The sequence below is a fragment of the Leptosomus discolor genome, chromosome 1 (genome assembly GCF_034619465.1).
Source record: "Leptosomus discolor isolate bLepDis1 chromosome 1, bLepDis1.hap2, whole genome shotgun sequence".
Taxonomy (NCBI): Eukaryota; Metazoa; Chordata; class Aves; order Leptosomiformes; family Leptosomidae; genus Leptosomus; species Leptosomus discolor.
In genome coordinates, this window is record NC_141391.1 from 104,324,783 (window position 1) to 104,340,964 (window position 16,182).

Genomic DNA, 16,182 nt, shown 5'->3' on the forward strand with positions numbered 1-16,182 from the left:
ACGCAAATGAGCTGCCACCCCAGCTGGAACGTAGGCTTTGGCATTGGCATTTATAGCCTACGTAAGTAATGTTTATGCAAAATTACACAACTCTAGGGTTGTGTGCTAAATACTCCAAGGAGAGAGTAAAGTGGAATATAGTATACACCAAGTCCCTCATCTACTAAGACATTTAACAGAATAGATGTCAATAAGCAGAGGACTAGTCCCACTGAGATCTGAATGAACAAGCCTTTAAAAATCTGTTCAAAACATACCCTGTTCTGTTCCATATCAGGAAATATCAGAGATTTTTTTCCTCCATCATTTTGATGTGTGCTTGGCAGTTTCATCGGTGGCAGTATTTGGTCTGGCTGAGATGGAGTTAACTTTCCCCGTAGCAGCCCTCATGGTGCTGCACTATGCATTGGTAGCTAGAAGGGTGTTGATAACACACCAGTGTTTTGGCTACTGCTGCGCAGGGCTCCCACAGCATCACGGCTGTCTCTCCAACACTCCCCCTGCACCAGCAGGCTGCGGGTGGGCAAGATCTCGGGAGGGGACACAGCCAGGACAGCTGACCTAAACTGACCAGAGGGATATTCCATACCATATGACGTCTGCTCAGAGAAAGGAGGAGGAGGGGGGACACATTTGTTATTATGACATCTGTCTTCCAGAGTAACTGCCACACGTGCTGAAGCCCTGCTTCCCAGGAAGTGGCTGGATGTGGCCTGCTGATGGGAAATAGAGAATAAACCTTTTGTTTGCCTTTGCTTCTGTGCGCAGCCTTTGCTTTTGCTTTATTAAACTGCCTTTACCTTGACCCACAAGTTTTTTTCCATCTTATTTTCTCCCACCACCCGGTCCAGCTGAGGAGGGGAGTGACAGAGTGGCTTGGTGGGCACCTGGCATCCAGCCAGGGTCAACCCACCACAGGTGGCACAATACAGTTTAGAGAACTGAAATGGTGTAGCAGAATGGGAAGGAAACTTCCAAACACCAATCTTAGGAAAGAAGAAGGAGCAAATATTTTGTATAAAAACAGATTTCAGAAAATGCTGTTGTGTAATAATCAATAATAACCAATTTTCCCGTCTTTAGAAAAATTACTTCTTTTCCCCAACTGGTCCACATATGATGCTTCTAAACGTCTCTGATTCAGATCAGCTAAAATGTAAACTGATATATAAATAAAACACAATTTGAGGTTCTACCGACTTTGTCTCCCACTGTGCAAATCTTGTCACTTTAACTGAGAGGTCATATGTCAGCACACTCCTGTTTGTTTGGATTAGTGGCTGTTCTACCAACAAGAAACTTATAACTGCTTTTATGTTGCTGGCAGTTGTATTTGTAAGGGCATGATGACTAAGCTTCACATGTTTCTATTAATACAAAGTTGGCTGTCATTGACAGCAATACTTGCTGTTGCGTAAAATGAGAAATACTTTGGATAACCACTTAAAAACTGATAGAAACTTCTCAATTGGATATTGCAGTATAGGTTTGGGTTTAAAAGTTCTCAGTTGTACTGTGCCAAGGAAGCCTCATTTCTGTCAGGACATGAACAGCTTGCTTGTTTTTTTGTTATTTGTCAATTGCAGTGGAAATGATGCAGCACAAAAACCTGCTGACTAAAGAGTCCGTTGCATTTTCTAGGTACTTTCTTGTTTTGAAATAACACTATAGATTATCACAAGTGGTGCAGTTCATTGAATTCAACTTCCGCCAAGTTTTTATGCTGCTGCTGCTGGTAAGAACAGAGAAATCTACCTTAGAAGTAATTTTCAATATTAAACTTAAAATTATGTTAAAATTAAATGTCTCATTTGTCTTTTTTTTGTCATGACATTCTTTAAATTACATGATATCTTAACAGTTATGTAAAGAATAATACTGTGTGTTGTAGGTCAGCCATCCGCTGCTGCAGATGGCTATGATTTATTAGAACAGGGGAACAACAGAAAGACATGAGTTAACATGCACTGGTGCAAGGTGGCACAACTCCACTGGTACTATAAGTCAGTATACCTCCATGAACAATAACAAAGATGATGAGTCTCTCACTCACGAAGACAGCATTTTCACCAGATGAGGCCTGCGATGGGGCTCCCTGACAAGCAAAGCATGACCCTACAGGCCCTTAGTCGTATTCTGAAACCAGGTTCCCCGCAGAGAAGTGAGCAGATTCACACCTTGGGAACTTCCCAGCAGTTCACACAGGCCAGCTTTGAGGGGATCTGCTGTGCTCAGGGTCTGTCCTCGGAAGGGTCACTCTAGCAGCTGAGGTCTATGCACCCCTCTGTACTTCTACCCTAAGTTTAGGTAGGACATCTAACTTATGCCTAAAGAGTTAGCAAAGACTCTGGAAAAAAGCTTGCACTGAAAAATTAAAGAACCACAGTTTGTTTGCAAGTGTTGCTCTTCAGTGTTTCTTCTGGGGAGCTAAAACATGTAAAATATTAACCAGAGAAAAAAGGAAGGGAGGCAACTTCACAAATCAAATAGGGAATGTGTTTTAAACATACTGCATTTGGTATAGTACTTAAAACAGTAGTCGTGAGCTGGTGATAGAGTAGCACAACTGCAAATACTGGACTATGGGAGGAGTTTGGAAATATACCTAGGTATATCTACATATACAAATATACTTGCTTATCTAAAACTGAGGTGGACTTACATACAAAATGTTCAACCAAGCAGTATGTTCCTTGCTCTTGCCCTGAACATGGCTGAGTTTACTCTATCCTTCCCTCTTTGACCTGAGCATCCTCTCAGTGCCTCCAGTCGTGCTTCTTAGGACATGCTTCTCAGGCGAGCCATGGTCCAAGGAGGTTGGTGCCTCATCCCCGCTGAAAGTACTCAGCCCCTTACCTCAGGGCTGCGAATTATATTAAAAAATATGACCATAAAATTTGGGTGGGGAGCCACCGTACCCAAATGTTAGGGCCCTCTTTCTTATTTGCTCTCCTCCTGCTCACAGATTTTGCAAAATTTGCTGCACAAGAACCCGCTTGCAACGTGAGAGTATCAGCACATGTGCGCTTTGACCTATTTAACCTGTTTTCTGGTGATGGGGATGCTGTCTTCGAAGCTGGCAAGGCTTTCCATTTCTTTCCTCTGAGTATTTTTTTGAATTATTTTGGTAGAAATTACTACCACAGATACCACAGTTGTCACAGATGACAAAACTGCCATCACCAGTTTCCTTTAGTTCTTCTCATCTCCTTCTGTTCATTGATTCTCTAGACATTAGCCTGTTTCTGTTGATCAAACAGCTACTCTCCTGAACACATCACAAGGATTTTATTTTAATCCAAGGGCATTATTTTAAGCTTGTAATTGATGGGTTACAAAAACAGGCAGCAGGCCATTAAAAATGTGAAAATTAGCTTGGATTAAACTGAGCTTGTTCAGGTGCTGTCAAGGTTTCAAAATACAACATACTGGCAACTATGCTAGTGAACTTCCAGATCCAAGATGTACTTGATGCATTGGCTAGATACCCACTATAGTTGAACAAGTATTACGGGATATATATATATTAAAAATTAAGCTTCATACAAAGGAAAAAAATGGTATTTAGGTAGAGAATGACCCTACAGTGAAAGCATAAAATTTAACCACTGATGGAATGAAGTAGAACTACTTAACTAAAAAGTCCTCCGGAAAACAAGTTAGAAGTGTTGAGAAAAGTTGTATTGATGCCTATTGAATTTAAAGTCATCCTGCTTATAGAAGCCGCTAACGTACAAAATGTGTTTGCATTATCAAACAAAGGCAGGAAACAAACTTCTAGGAAAATGGGTTCCAGGTAGGAAAGGTGCCTCCAGACTATCAGTGCCAAAGCAGACTCACTAGAGATAGAGTCCTCTCCCTACCCTACAGGCAGTGAAAGAGAAATAAACTTACAATGGGAAAAAGAGTTGTTGCTGTTGGTTACAAAAGAAAAAAAAAAAAAAAAAGAAAAAAAAAAGAGTAAAGAAGGGGCTCAAAACAGCATTGAGGAAACATGAACCAACTGGTCAGTAAGAAATTGAAAAGCAGCATACTTATATAAAACAAGTAGTTTATAGAGACTTACAATCAGGGAAAAGCTGCCCGTGAAGAAAGTTAACTGACTGTTAATAAATTAAGACAGTTATTATGTTGCTACCAAGAAATACCATTTTTTTAACAAAGTTTTGGTGTGGGTATTAAATTAATTTTTCTACAGAGAGAAAGAAACTCTTGTAAAATAGCCATCTGACAGCAGTTCTAATGAAAACCACAACGAAATGGTTCAATTCACAGAAGGAAATAAGGAACGAAAGTTCTAGCAGAAAGAACAGGTAACAGAAAAGTTGAGCCCCATGACTCTTTCTAAACAGCGTTAAAATTAAACATTTCTACTTTGTCAAAATGGATTGCTGGTGCATACCACTGATGCGTGGATAAATTGCACATAGATTTTCCAGAAATAATTATGCAGAAGGAGGGATGAAATTGGAGCTGACTTCACAGAATGCATAGCCCAGCTTTAAAGAAAATTAGTAACAAGATCCAGGAAGGAATCACCTGGAATAGCAACTGAAAAAAATAGCAATCCAGATCAGCTTGTCAGCTGTTTAGAGTGAATGGACAAAGTGGGCTGCAGGTGGGGGCATGGCAAAAGATGCCGGGAAGCCCAGCTGCAATGGCTCCCTCCCTCCCTCCCTCCCTCATGGCTGTGCTCCTTCTTGGAGTCCCCAGGAGGTGCAGAGGTGAGTCAGCAGATGTGTGTCGGATTTTTAGGTCCTACAGACCAACTCAGGGGAGGAGGGTGGTTAGAAATCACTGCGTGCTTTCCCCCCCCGTCCTCTGCATATGAAGGAAACAGCCCAAAACAGTTTTCCAAGGAAGACCCAAAAGACCCACGTACACTGTCACAAGGCTTACAGTGCATATCTGTCTTCTTTCCAGATCTTTATTCCTGTTCTAAAATAAAATAAGAAGTCTACTCTTAAGCTGAGTAATCATCAAAACCTTCTGAAGTTCAAAGAGTGCAGATGAGCAACCTTGTTTGTAGGGGATATTTCCCATATTTCTTAGCTCAAATCTCCAAGTAATTTCTTCTTTCAGCATTTTAAAAAAGCAGTGTCCTGCCACTAGTCAGTTGTCTGTCTCCAGGATTTCCATTTATCAGTCTTCATACCGGAAGCAGTACAGAGACAGCATTTCTTTGGGGTTTTTTGTTTTTTTTAAAATGTTTTTCTTTCATAGACTACTAAGTACCAAATGATCTTCTTCCCCTTTGAAGAAGCTTCAGGCTGAACCCTGAAATAAATCAAGTTCTTTTTGAATATAGCTGTCCATGTAGTAAGACAAGTGTCCATTTGTATTTCATATATCTTCATTGCAGCATCACAGTAATGTTTTTTTAAAGCTGTTTTTTAACAGGAATGTTTCAAGTGCATTTTCCATCTCATTTTGCATTGTATCTCCTCTTACTGTCGAGTGCTCTGGAGCCTCTGTGGAGCTGCAGGAGCATTTGCTCTGCAAGTTTGAAGTCTTTTTGGCTTCTTCTTTACCACCTGATGATGCCTCTGGAGTCCTGGTGACAAATCGCCACATTTTCTGTCCTCTGAAGACTTATCTGCCTTTTGCCAGTCACATGAAGAGCAACAGGCAGAATCAGCCAGGTAAGGTGTGGAGCACTCCCTTTTGCTCCACTTTCCCCTGCAAAAGTTGGAGGTGGCTCCATAGGGAGAAGGAGTCACACAAACCTGCTGCACTGTGTGTGGCACGCAGTGGGGCTTTACGTCAGACCCCTACCTTCAAGACAGCAATGACTGTAGTGCACAGACATACCATAAGGATTTCAAGTTCGCATTTAGGTGTGCTCAGTTTGTACCCATGCCGTACCCACCTTTGTGTGGTTGGCAGATGTGTTAAGTTGATATGTATTTGGTTTCTGAGAGGGCTTTTTCAAGTGAAGACAAAAAATTTGGTGCTGATGCTACTCAGAATCCGAGTTTTAGGTACTTTTTATGTCCACGTAGCATGACTCAGAGTAGCAGGAGTCTCAGCCTTAACAGCATTCCCGAAAGGCTAATACTTAAGTGCAGAGAGCCCAATTTTAAATGATTGAATGGCTCTTTTCTACAGATGCAAGATGCAGTAAGGAAGAGGCCCATGGAGAAGAGGAAGAGGCTAGTGGGTGACTGGACCCCAAGGTCCCTATACAATCAGTGGAAAAGGAAAAGACCTCTATAGGAGGCACTTACAGTCTGAACAAATGCCTACTCCCTGCTGTTGACTCTGTTCCCAGAATAGCATCAGCCCCAGATAACATGCAATCTGAATTGCTCATATCTTTTTTGAACCAGAGTACTTTCTGTGTTGTCCAAGTCCTTGTTAGATGTCAGAGCAGATCTTCATGCAGTCTAAATTTTCAGAGGTGAAGTCTGGTTTGCTGTGGTGTGTCAATTTTGATTTATTTCAAAAATAAGATATTCAGAAAGCCCTATTACCCAGTCCCTGAGCACGAAGCCCTGAATGGCTACTGTGTGCTTCTTACCCAAACTATACCTAGTTTTGAAAACTTGAGTTAAATTATATAGTGAGAAATCTAAGCCCACTACTCCTGTTTTTCTAACCTCGTCCTTTACTCTTATAACTACAATGGTATTTAGAAATGTATTTAATAAATAATTAAATGGATTTGGAAGTATTTATTTATTTATTTTCAAATAACAGTCCTCAATAATGCTCCAGTAAGGCTGAGACTAGCTGAAGATTATGTGTTTCATAAATCCTCTGCTTGCTTCAGACAGATATTAAGTAATTCCTACTCTTGAAATAGGAAAACGTGTCATCAGACAAAAAGCTCCAAATGCTTAAGATCATACTGAAATAGTCATTTTGTTTGTTCAGCTGCACATATCATGATAGGTCTGAGCTTACTGCCTATTTGTCTTCTAAAGGCACTCTACTTTAAATTATTATCTTTTGTAAGCATGTTTTAATACTCTTGACTAGATAAAAAAGAAGAAAAGGGAAGAGGGAAGGGAAGGGAAGAGGTAAGTGAAGAGGGAAGGGAAGAAGGTAGGGAAGGGAAGGGAGAAAGAAAAAGCGGGAAAGCTTTGGTTTTGATTACTAGTGATTACTGATGATAAAACAAGTCAGAAAAGTAGCAATGGTTTCTAGCCTAATTTAAAGGCAGAGTCTTCTTCCTTCCTGGGTCCAGGTGTTTTTTCATTTTGTATTTGAACATTACAATGACCAAAGGAAGGATATTGACAGCATGGGAGAATCAAATTGCAAGATGAAATCACAAGCAAAATTGTCTGTGGTCATATATCCCTGTCTGAAGTATGCATCTGTGGGGGAGAGCAATCTGTGTGCTGAAGTCACCAATGCATTGAAGCTCTTAGGTTACGGAGTAAGTCCAGCTGGGAAATATTTTAGCTCTAAGTCTCTACCCACCACATGCAAACTGAAAATTTCGTATGCTCATAACGCATCCAAATTTGAGGGCCATTCATGTGGAGGGCAGAGGACACACCTTTAACCTGAGCACTCCTCCTCTTCCCACTTCCTACATCAAAACCAGAGGGGAGTTTCTTCAAGAAAAGGGTTCCACAACCACAACTCTGAGAAACATTTTATTTCTTTTTCATCTTTGAAGCAGCTGAGATCTCCTCATTCTGGAAGAACAAGGAGGGTATGTGAAGGGAGAGGAAAGGGGGAATGGGACCTATCTGACAGAGACACCCGTGGCATTTTTATCCTAGTCCAGTATTTCTGCTAAATTTTTCCAAAGAAAAAAATGCAAGAAGAGTATTTCTATAATTCTTTAACAGTATTATGCTGTTACTCTTCTAGTTAAGAGCCATTTCTAGATGGGTTTCATAGTGCTTTGTAAATATTTGACATTTCTTCTGTGTTTGCTTGGGTTTTTTTTTTAAACTCTTATAGTTCCATATAATGACCGTGCAGAGCCACTTCATAAGGGTTGGCGTGGCTGCAGTTGTGTGAGTGGGAACAAACGTGCTTACCAGGAATGACAAAAGAGAATGTTTTCCTCATTTCTTTTGACATCTTATGCCAGCATCTGGCTTGTTTGGCAGCTGCAACTGGATGTAGATCCAGCTGAAGGTGCTGGAGCAAGGTGTCCAAGTTTTGTACGCACCTCACAGCATGAAGGTCCTCCCTACTATTAGATGCTGCAAGGACCTGTTTAGCTCATTGACAGATAGCTCAACAGAAAGGCCCCAACACAGTGCAGTGTTTAAACGCTCCAAGCACATAATTAAATTCCAGTGAACTTTTAACAGTCAAATTTCACGTTGAAGTGCTGGTCTCTCTGGCCTTGATCCAGCAAAACACTTCAGTGCATGAATAAAACTTTACCACTGTGAATGGCCCTATTGGCAAATCAGTGGAAACTACTCATTGCTTAAAGTAGGTATGTGTTCAAGAGATTTGTTTGATGTGGCCATAGTGCCCCACAGTAAGTGCTGTGTTGAACCAGTGCCTAAATCCAGTTTACCATGTGGTGCCTTCTGTGCATTGCTAATTACCTGCCAGGCAGCCTTACTCACTTAGATGTGGACACCCTCATTTCAGAAGCAATGTTAAGCACTTTTAAATGCCACTTTCTCATGATAAAAATTCAGTGACGATTCCTTTTGGACAGTAATATAGTGGTAGATTTACATCAGAGCACTCCGGCAGTCAAACTGTGAATTAAAAGTCTCTTGAAGAGAAATTACAGGATTAGGAGAATATCATAAACATCAGAAAACACTGCATGTACAGTCATACTCAGGAAATACACAGCTATCAAAAACTGCTAGTAAAAATATTGTCCCCTGCCTTTGGTAAAATCCTGATTATGTTTTCTTTCATCTTCATGCCTCACCTTTAAATACAGCGTAACTAGAATTTTGTCTCTTGCCAGGTTTCAGCCAAGTGACAAAACATAAACCTCTTTTTTTATTAATCAAAGGGGAATTCTGAAACAGCTAATGCAGAAAAGCAAACATATTAGCATGCTTTTCCTGTTCTTTTTCTTTCCAAAATATTCTAGTAACCCAAATTTTCCAAAAACATGGTTGTTCAAGTAAACTGTGGTGTGTGCCAGAGCCACCAAATTCATTGCTGGTAAAACAAACCTAATATTGCAGCACAACCACTTTGGGCTGTTGAAACTCAAACTGTGGCTGGAACATTGCCCATGCATTAGAGCACTCCTCCGAAGTCTAACACTTCCCGTGTTCAGATTACTTAACCTAAATACAAAGAAAAAAGTAGGAAGATAACACTTGTGTTTTCTTTTAGAAAAGTGCAACACATGAATACCAGGCTGTATGAGACTTAAGGCATATTAAAATTTGCCAGCAAAAAAAGAGGTATGTTAGTCAGCTGTTCTGTGCTGTGTTATTTAAAGCATATTTGATTCTTAGTTTTTGTACCATTAAATAAATACTTTTTACATAAAGTATCTGCAATCAGTTAGTAACATCTAATACTTCGAAAATATTAAAGCTGTCTAGGCTGGATTTCCAGGTATGTAAATGCAACTGAACTCAACAGAAATAGTGTAGAGAAATAAAGATATTACAATATAAGTTGTAAGTATAATAAACTCTTTCAGCTTCTCTAGGATGCCAGAACTCATTTAACGTGGGTGCTGTTGTCCAATGTGTTGTTGAAAACTACATCTTTGTGCAAGTATCTCTAGTATCTTAAAAATACTGGATGTCACTCTTTTGGTAGTTTCAGATATGATCAGGTGATGAGAAATTAGTATACTGTCTTATACCTAGATATATAAAGAATTAGTAGCTATAAACACTTAAATAAACAAAACTCCACTTGGACAAACATAACTGTATACCCAAACATTTGCTGAAGTAGCCGTCATCATAATAGTGGTAGATGTCACGTTACCCACCAGAGGGAGCTCACACAGTCAAATGTGAGGGTATCTTTTACATACGTAAACTAGTGAGAGCTATTGAAAGGATTATAAATAGATTTAAGCACATTTTTAGCAGTTAGTGCACAGATGGATGTAATTTATATTAGCTGAGAACTGTAATGTGTGGGGTTTTTTCCTTGAAAGAATACTCCTTTGAAATTATTTCAAAAATAAGTGTTCACATTCTTCTTGGTGCAGATTATTTCATAAGGAGGTACTATTTCATATCTGAGTAGCGGGCTTTTTTTTTTCTGATTAGACACACAAGCAGAGAGTGAGCTCCCTGAATAAAACTAATATTTAGAATAATATTTATAGGAATATGTTTGAATGTGCCTCTGTCTTCCATTAATATTAACACTTGCAGGCACAGGTCAACCTGGGTTGTGCACTGAGACGTGTCACATGCTTGTAGGAAAGTCACAAGACAGAGGTGGAAGTTTTTCGATCACAGAACATCACTATCCCTTCATGTGGATCTAATAAAAGCACCAAACTCTACTTCTGCAATGAAAGCAGCAAACCCCAGTTAGTGGGGATGCATTTATTTCAGTACTAAAGTGCTCTAGCTTCAGTGTAGTTTTTACTATATATAGACTATTTATCAAGGCTGTAATTTATTTATCTTTAATGCAAATGCAGCAGTTGGCATGGTATTGGGCTCAATGATGCTTATGGGTCCCTTCCAACTCGAGATATTCTGTGATTCTATGATTAGCAGAATAGAGTCGTATACTGATGCTGGTTATTCCTCTTTCTATAGAAGAACCATCTGCAATGTTGTAAGCACCTTTATCACAGTGTAGCTCTGTTAATACTAGACATATTAGATAAAAACATAGCCTTCATGAAGTAAATATTCCAGTATAAAACGCTTGTGTAGACTAGACTTGGAAAAGCTTTGGGAAGCATCCAAACAAAAGCTTCTTAATGTTGAGCTAAGGACAACAGCCTGTACATCCCACTGGTGCTAGCCATAAAAAGGAAGAAAGCAGGCAGCTAAGGCACACAGCTCACTCACCAGTTCCTCTTCCTAGCTGTAACTGCTTCCTTTCCGTCACTTGCAGTTCTCCTATCACTTTACTGATTCTGAGCACCCAAGGCACAGTCTGGCATCTGGCCACACATTTGTTACATCAGCACTTACATCCTCATTTCATTTCCCTAATTTCTGTATTAAAATTTAATACAAAATTCAGACAAATAACAAAATCCACAAACCACCTGCTCTCGTATTTTCCTAACCCGTTCAAAGAAAGCAAGGATATCTCACAGCCAGCACCTGCAGGCTGGCAGGTGCCTCGCTACCATATACCAGCACCAAATCTCAAAACATTGTACAACTGTAACATTTGGAAACCACGTCAAGCACACAGCGATCATCGGATCACGTCATGAGATCATGAGATCACAATCATGAGTCAACTAGATCTGAGCTCTAGACTGATGCTGCTTACTCAGTAGGGGGTACGGATGCATGGGTTGGAGGGGGGCAGTTAAAGGAACTGAGGTATAGAAGGGGGAACTGGTGATTGGTTTGTAGAAAAGCTGAGTGACTTATATGCTAAATCTTGTGCTTTCTGCAGTGCAAACCACCAGGCTGTGCAGTCTAGAAAGCCTGGGTCAAGGTTAACAGTAATTTGTGAATGATTACCATCTTTCACTGGTGAGGCTGCACCTCGAATACTGTGTGCAGTTTTGGGCCTCTCAGTACAAGACAGACATTGAGGTGCTGGAGCGTGTCCAGAGAAGGGCAACAAAGCTGGTGAGGGGTCTGGAGAACAGGTCTTATGAGGAGCGGCTGAGGGAACTGGGCCTGTTTAGCCTGGAGAAGAGGAGGCTGAGGGGAGACCTTATCGCTCTCTACAGCTGCCTGAGAGGAGGATGTAGTGAGGTGGGGGTTGGTCTCTTCTCCCAAGGAACAAGCGACAGGACAAGAGAAAATGGCCTCAAGTTGTGCCAGGGGAGGTTTAGATTGGACATTGGGAAAAATTTCTTCACTGAAAGACGGTCAAACATTGGAACAGGCTGCCCAGGGAAGTAGTGGAGTCACCATCCCTGGAGGTGTTCAAAAAACGTGTAGATGTGGCACTCCGGGACATGGTTTAGTGGGCACAGTGGTGTTGGGTTACGGTTGGACTTGATGATCTTAGAGGTCTGTTCCAACTTAATGATTCTCTGATTCTATGATTCATTCATACGGGTATGTGTAACATGTGACATTCCTTGTAAGGAGCACTGAAGAACCTAGAGGTGACTGGCACTGTCCCAGGCAAGGTAGATTTTTTCATTCTTATAAAATAATTGACTTTGAATTTAAAATGTCAGCTGCACAGTTTTGGTGTGCATCTGAAGGACCATCTCAACAACTCCCAGTTTAACGTTGCAAAACCAAGATACTCAGTTGAGGAAAGGGTAAAGTTGAGGCCGCCCATCCAACCCCGTCTTGCTACCCTCCCTCCTTAATGTGCACTGTGGTACAGTCATGCAGTCACGATGTCTGGTCTTGTTCCAGAGAAGCCCAGAAGGATGGACAACAGGGGCCAGCTTTTTATTACTTGTTCAGTAGTAGCCCTAGGCGTTCATTGCTGCACACCTTCCAGGCCTGTCATGAAGACAGTTAATAGTTTCATCATGGGGTTTCCAAGGATGTTCATCACCATATAATCCATGCGCATACATGCCAGGACACTCTTAACAGGAGGGAGAAGAACCTCAGGGCTGTGGGTGCACACATGTGTCTGTGGAAGTATGTGCATGGGAGAGAAAAGTCATGCCAGCACCCAAGTTTTGTCAACTCTCCTCACAATCCTGCTGGCCAGGGCCAGTGCTCCTCCTGCTGTGTCACCGCCTGGACCAAACTTCCTTTCCCTGCAACCCTCTGCTTCGATCATTGTACATCTTGCACACTCCACGAGAACAGAGGCAAGGATCCTCCAGATAACCATCTCCCCTGCTCCTCTTCCATCTTGTGTGTTGAACAAGCAAAGAATTTTATGTAGGAAAAACCACCAAGAGCTCCCCAACCACACAGCCCAAAGGAAGGCCGAGAACACCTCTGTGTCATACCCTTGCGTATTTGTACCTGCTATGGACAATGTGCAATGCTCACAAAGGCCTAGATGGCAATAAAGCCTCTGCAGGGAGGTGACACGCTTCACAAAACCAGCCAGAATAAAGATAATCCTGTGAAGGGAAACATTAAAAAAAAAAAGCCACCAAACCGAAACCTGCAGGTCCTTATCTTCCCAACTTTTCAAGTGTCAAATTGCCCTAGCCTCTGGCTGTTTCAGGACTACATTAGTCATATCCTTGCTAACTGGAATTCTTAAATTGAGCTTGTTCAGCATTTGTTACGATGGAAGGAAGTTAGTTAGTAATAATAGGAAATGGAAAGCCCAGGTCTTGTGTTTTTTAAACCCATGTACTTGACTGTTTTCTTAAGTGGTCTGAAGCAAATGCATTTGTCATCATAGTGGCATGCTTACTTTTGCTAACCTGAATAACCTGGATAGTAGCAAGAAATACACTTTATCTGTGTAACAGACTGTATCTGTTTCTCTGTATGCGTTTAGCCACTTCTTTTGTCATCTGAGCCTTTCACATGGCTTTCCTTGCCTTCTGACCACTGGTGAATTGCCAGCAAGAGCCTCAGACTGTGCTGTTGTTTTGCTGAATACAACTGCGGTTGTCACAGGCTGTAGTCAGAGGTTATAAAATTGAACGTTTCATTGGCAGTTGAACTCAAAAGCTGAAACTGGCTTCTAAGTTCTTGGATGAAATACAATATAAAAACATCTTTGAAATAATTGTATCAATCTCTTTTTTACAGTGCTGTACTTACAATGAATCTATCTAGCAGACCAATTTAAGGTCTCTCCTTAAATAGCAGAACTACACAAACTCTATTTTCTATTTGGAAAATACAGCATAAATATGACAAACAAATGTTTTCTTAAAAAACACAATTTCAGCTATTGAGTCAGCAGAGCTATGCAGTTCAAAGTAATATCATTGGACTGAGAAAATTTCAGCACGTCGAAATTGGAGATTTATTGAATATGAAAATGTTTATCATTATTATGCTCTCGATAAAAAAAATCAAGAGATGGATGATAGATACAGCAGTTACCTCTCAGAAGGCTGTTCTAGCCATTTTTACTCTTTGCAACACTTGAATGATTTTCTGGGTTATGTTGACCGTTCTGCATTTTAATTTCACTTGCTTATGAATATTTTGGGGAAATTCCATTTATCTACCCTCCTGCCTTTGCATCCCATTCACTGTTATTTTTTCTTCAAAAATTTGTTTTCCTGAGATACTTTGATTTTTCTTCCTTGGTATTTCTTTTTCAGTTTTCACTCATTGTGATGCAATTTCTCTGAGTCACTATTCTTGGGCATATGAGCATCCATGCTGGCAAGCAAATACATTAATACAAACCAGTTCTTTTTTACTTTCACCATAAGGAAAATTTGATTGCAAGTAGCCACAGTCCAGATTAAATACAGATCTCTGACTTCAATTAGTTTGGGATGTTCTAAGAGTTCCATATATAGCCAGGTTGGTAACTGGACCACACCACAGATTTGGTGTCTGTACACCTGTAAAAATGTTTCCTGAAGACTTCCATACCGGTCAGTCTCTATAGGTTAGAAACGCTGTATTCCTTGGCTACTCTCAAATCGCTGTGTGTCACAAATGATGCCCAGCTTTCCTTCTCTACATGACCTTGGGTCTCCTTCAGGTTTTTCTCAGAGTATGATCTGATATTATTCTGACATCTAAAACATAATGGCTGCACTTAAATGGAAAATTTCAAGGTGAATAAAGTCATCCGTCAGTAAAGTTCTGCTGTCTGATCCATCTGCATCCAAAACCAGCCTGCTAATTTAATAATTTGATGTACTTTGTGTAGTTTCCAATGAATTCACTGAAATCACCAAACAGACTGACATTTTCAAAGCTAGATAGAAAAATACGTGACTAAATCAACAAATTAATTTTGAAAATGACAATCTGGTTGTTCAAAACACACAATACAGACAAAAATAATATATCACAGGTTATGCAGCATACTGTGCTCAAAGCAAAAACCCTGAAGGCTGTACAGGGCATGTTTCCCATCAGTGCAAAACTCAGACAAGGCTTTTGCAACATTCCCAGGCTGGACATCCCAAGTGGTTTTTATTCATTTTGTTTTTTTTTTCTCTTCAGCTTTCACAAGATATAGTGAAAATCAGACCCTCAGGTAACAATGAAAGAGGAATAAATACAGTGTTACACTGCCTGCAGAGCATCCCAGCAGAAAGCACACACCTCAGAGTGCTGATTTCCCTTTGTGTCTCCGCGCTGGCACGGGAAGGTGGTAAGCAGTGCTGGGCATGTACGCTGCCCCTGCCTGACAGCTCAGGAGGAGAAGTGGAGACAAGGCTGTCCTCTCCTGCGACCTCCTCGTACTCTCCTACTGCGATGTCAGGTGCTTGTAGTAACATGTTCGTAGCCTGTTTTCACGCCTGTGCTGCAGGGAATACTGTAGGTAGTTAGCACAGAGAAATAGAGGGTAGCTTGTATTTTTTTGTCCCCTTTGCTGCCGGAATTACTGGGGAACATTTTGGTGCCAAAAGTCTTCCCCAGGGATTGTTCTGATTAACGTAAAAATTCATTTTTATAACAGATTAGTGATAACAATCAAAGCTAAAGTTCTGGCAGAAATCTTAAGTCCATAGTTTTCAATTACTAAGACACATTTCAGTAATAATGACACATCAAGTTGAATTCCAACCTCATGAAGATGTAACAAGCTGCATCTGTCAGGCAGAGTTAAAAATACAGGGTGATTTAAGAACATTCAGAACATGGCTTTTCTATATCCACTTTTAATGAAAAAAATACTGTATGAGTAGAAATGGAATTATAACAAAGAATTTTCAGTTGATCTAGGAAAATACAGGGATAAATAGAGCAAGTAAAACTGACATTTTACTTCTAGGTTATTTGTATATCATGGAACTCTTGTCCCTACTTACAGCCACTTATGTTTCAAAACAGAACGGCAAATAAGAACAAAATATCCTAACAGTACTTTTACTGACGTATTCTCAGTTGAATCTATGGTGGTAGTATTCATATATTAATTTTTCACTGCTTGCATTCCATAAAGTACAATAAAAAGATTCTCAAGTTATCTACATTTGAGGAAAGGAAGTTTGATCCAATCTGTTTCCTTTTAATTTCATAACTTGCCAATTAT